Genomic DNA, 4,645 nt, shown 5'->3' with positions numbered 1-4,645 from the left:
ATTTAAACTTGTATTAATTTGTCATTTTTGACATTAAAACACACTAAGTTTACAATAGGCCTCGTTTAGCACAGCAACCTACAGTTATTTTAAATTTTTGATAATTGATTATATTTTTGACAAATTCTGTAGTCTGTATAATATCGGGAACTTATTTGCTTTGTCCAACCACAGGTCCAAAATCTAAAAGGTACATATTTAGAAAGGCAAAAATCCTCACATTTGACAAGCCTGAACCAGAGAATGGATGGCACATTTACTTGATAAATGAACGGAAAATCTTGAATAATTTGTTGATTTCATTGACTAAAAAAATCAAGGTACAAAGGTACAAAAGCTGTGACGCTCCAGCTGTACCAAGGTGGCAACCTCCGGTTCTGCTGAGTGAAGCCAAAGTGTCTTAAAACTTCTCTTTACTGACCAGCAGGAAGCGAACCCTCCGGATGCAAAAATAAGTCTATGAGAAAATTACCCTACTTCTCACTTGATTTATTCCCTCAGTAAACATTGTAAACTTGAGTTTATGGTCTCAATCACTAGTTTTTAATCTTCTTCAATGCAGCAAGATGTTCATTTCGTAAATCATGGTCCCTTTAAGACGCCAAGGAAGTAGCGCATTCGTCTATGTAACATACCAAGAATAACCTGAAATACCCCCTGAGCTTGTGGTATTGAATCCCACTCGTTCCTGTTCTAACTCGTGATCATCTCGAAATATGGATGTCAGCAACTAAAATAACATAGAAATGTTAAGTAGGCCTATGTTAAAGCATTGGTGGAAAATGTATTGTATTTTGTATTATTAATCTTCAAAGTAACTAAAGATATCAAGAAATGTAGAGGATTAAAAAATACAATTTTACTTCTAAGGTGAAGTGGACTAGAAGTATAAAGTAGCATAAAATGTCAATACACAAGTAAAGAACAAGTACTTAAAAATTGTACTTGGGATGCTTCGTCATTAACGGACAATGCATATAGTCAAAATCAGTCCAGCAAAACTGCGGAGCTAAAACACGTATTCCACCACACACTAAAGAGCACGGACCATTGTGTTTCTAAATTGATGTAAAAACAAAAGCAGTTAACTTACCAGAGCTGCTGTTCACTATTTAAAGACAAAGTCCTTCCTCCTTTCTTTGTTAACAAAGAGTTTAATCTCACGGTTGTTCAGTACATCTGTGCGTTTTAGTTACAGTAAGAGGTCCTTCTCGATTCATGGACGCCAGTGAAGACAGTCGAGCCTCCCCAGTTGTATTTCTTGAATACGTTTCAATGCGTTTGAGGGCTGAAAATGTCCGCTCGACAGAGGCAGCAGATATTGGCATTGTCACCGCCCAACATGTCACGCTAGCCCACTGACCAATCATGTATGGCTAGGCCAGCTAGAAGGCTCTGACATGTCAAAGAATATGCCCAACATGTCAAACTAAAGATCTGATTGGTTGAAGACTATGACAATCAACAATATCGTCCCTATTTACTTAAACTGCACAGGGATTCACTTGTAAGTGTGTTTTTTTCACTGTTTTTTGAAGAGAGGCCCGAGGCTCTCTTCTTAGACACAGAGGTGAGATCTGATTGGATAAAAGCTCTCCTTAAAACAAGCTGCACTGGAAGCAGAGCGACTGAGGAAGACAGTAGCTGTGCAATGAGAAAATAAGCTAATGGGAAAAATATTAAAATACATGTAGTGTATTCATGAAAAATTATAAAATGATAAAAAAGCTATAACTTTGTGATTCTGTCTAGGCCAGCAGAGAAGACCTTGCTGGCCCTGACGGCCCACCACTGGTTTTAGGTAGGGCTGTGCCACATCCAATCAATGATCAGCAAACACATACATTCTTTGCTCAACTTGTCACAGCGTTAGCACAACGGTCAAAAAACTATGTTGCTCCGCAGACTGAATAACCTCAACTGAGGGCTGTTGGCTGTGACGTAGTCAGTAATGCAACTAAAGGAGCATTTCCACATGTTTGTTACACAAATCACTTAAGACATCTTATCAAGTCTCATATGGCTCTTACACATATCTTTAATCAGCAATTGCCTAAACTGCTTCATAGACCCGCCTCCTGTGGGCCATTTCTCCAGCGCCCCAGAGCTGCTGAGACATGCAGACAGGCGGAGAGGACGTGCAGGAAAAGCATATATTTTGCACAGATATCATATTTTACACATATTACTGGGTACATTCCATATTTCAAAAACACAAATATTGACAATTTGTATATGTTATTATTATTTTCTGTGGCTCAAGGGGGGGCGGCGCCCGAGCGCCCTCTATGGGCCAGCCACCACTGATCAAACATAATCACTTGTGATTGTGTAGGACTTTTGTCTGCCAATCAGTGCGCAGATAATATGTTTTGTGTGTCTAAGCTTTAACACCATTCTGTTTTCGTGGGCCACTTTTACTTTTTTCCCCACGGACCCTGAATGCACCACGGTACCAGCTGCGGCCCCTTTAACTCCAATCTCCCGCGTTCCAAGTTAAGCGGAAGTAGAAAGCCTTCTTTTCTCTATTTAAGCGCGCTAACAAAGACTGGAGGTACACCTGCACTCGAGGCTGTCTGTGTTGTCGCTACTATCGGCCTGTAAAAATGCCAGAGGAAACGTCCACTGCGTCAGGCTCTGGGAGGTAAGACTCGCTTGTATTTTCTCACTGCAACGTACACCGGAGAAACGCGGCTAGCTACCCTTTAGCTCGATAACGCGGCTAACTCCGACGACCTTGCGTGGTTAGTAACGTTCCTGGTTTCACGACGTTTCGGTTGTACGTACTTGTCAATGGCATGGCCTATGCAACGAAAAGTAACGCTGAACTGTACTTGGCTGCAAACGCTGGTAACAAAGTCTACTATCCTCCTATGTCGGTGGTAGCTAGCTAGCTAACAGTCATTACAGTGCTAACAACAATAAAGTCCAGCAAAAACCTCTACGCGTAGCCAAAATGATATCGGTCCACCTTAAAAAGTAAAGTGTTGTACTTAAGAATCAGGTCATGTTCGCTTGTGTTGTTGACTGACCTCAAGTCTTCCTTGACTCTCAGTGTGGAGGAGAGGCCATGCTCCTCCTCCGCAGCAGACTGGTGAGTATCCAGTTAGAAATCTGCGCTTCATATTCATTTTTTTAAATTTATTTTTTTATATAAATATACGAGTCTATTATTTTCCTGCAGCTCCGTTGACGTCGCGGAGGAGGCAAAGAAGCTGATTGGCACAGGGAACAGGCATCTAGTGATGGAGATGTAGTGTCTGCTGTGAGTGTCTTCCAGGATGCCTGCAGCATGCTGTGAGTATAACTAAAGCTATGTTAAAGTTTTATTTCACTCAATTGTGTTATTAATCTGTGGCATTCACTTATTGTGTCTCCTGAGGCTGTGACAATGTATTCACACTTTCTTTATGCTTTTCTATTCAGGCTGAGATGCACAATGACCTTTTGTTCGGCTCTTAACTGTATTCCAGTAGTGGGATTTTGATTATGCGACCGTAGTCTGTACCTTGATCACCACCTCCTCGAACAAAAGTTGCTCCTCAACACTTGTGTGTTTATCTGCCAGGGCTGCGAAGTACGGGGACACTGCAGCAGAGTGTGGTGAGGCCTTCTTCCTGTGTGGGAAGTCCCTGCTGGAGCTGGCCAGGTTGGTGAACTTCATTGCTCACCTTTTATTAAAACCTAGTCATACACTTGAAACAAAGTTGAATCAGACACTGGCACTTTCAGTTCAGCATGATTCTTTTCCTCCGTGTGTTTTGGTTAGGATGGAGAACAGCGTCCTTGGTAATGCCCTGGACGGAGTCCCAGAAGAATCTGATGAAGAGGAGCAGCCCAGCAGCTCAAATATTGAGAGTGCCAACAATCTTGATGGTCAGTAAATAAAGGGTTGCCTGATTAAGGGGATGGGACCAGAAGTTATTTCAAATGGATTTTTAGACTGTTTGTGTGATGTTTCTGACTCCCTATGAGGCACATGTAAGCAGTGGTTTGATGAGTCATGACCGTTTTGTGCATTTATTGCAAGTTTGTCTGTTTCTGGTGTCTTTAATCATCTTAAATCCCAGCGCCGGGAGGAAGCCAAGCAACAATTTACAAATGCGGCATTAGAATAATACAAATGTCGGTTCAACTATTTAATGTGAATGCATTTTCCTCATGCCACTCTGGTGCAGAAAACACTAGAGATGACCTACGGAAGCAGGTGTATGATGCGATGGCAGAGAGGGAGAATACTGAGGCAGTTGACAACGAGTTGCAGTCTGAGGATGGAAAGGGCAACGCTGAGCTGAAAAAGGAAAATAGTGTGGCAGGCGAATGTGATCTGAGTGGATCAGAGGAATCTTCAAATTCCCCCGTGGGTGGCAAAGAAAATGGTTCAGTCCAGAAGGCTAACGTGAATGGAGATGAGAAGAGCCCCGTTGCTCTGGGGGAAAGTCCTACTGCGTCTCCTTTAAAAGAAGCTGCACTAGAGACAGTAAAGGCTTCAGAAGACGAGGAATCGGAGCCAGAGGCTGAAGCGGACACTGAGGAACCAGAGGGCAGTAGATCTTTGCATACAGAGCACCGTTTGTGTTGAAGGGTGGCACACAATGTCGGTGTTTTGTGACATAAACCAGGCCACATTAATGGGTATTAAGAA

The 4,645-nt window shown here is 42.4% G+C and overlaps 1 pseudogene; it reads left to right on the top strand.

Moving 5' to 3' along the window:
* Positions 1-2,347: 2,347 nt before the first annotated feature.
* LOC116379401 (histone-binding protein N1/N2-like) lies at positions 2,348-4,639 on the top strand (annotated as a pseudogene).
* The last annotated feature ends 6 nt before the right edge of the window (positions 4,640-4,645 follow it).

Source organism: Anarrhichthys ocellatus, unplaced genomic scaffold (assembly GCF_004355925.1).
Source record: "Anarrhichthys ocellatus isolate YVR2014 unplaced genomic scaffold, GSC_Weel_1.0 scaffold4252, whole genome shotgun sequence".
Classification (NCBI taxonomy): domain Eukaryota; kingdom Metazoa; phylum Chordata; class Actinopteri; order Perciformes; family Anarhichadidae; genus Anarrhichthys; species Anarrhichthys ocellatus.
This window is presented reverse-complemented; position numbering and strand designations above follow the sequence as displayed.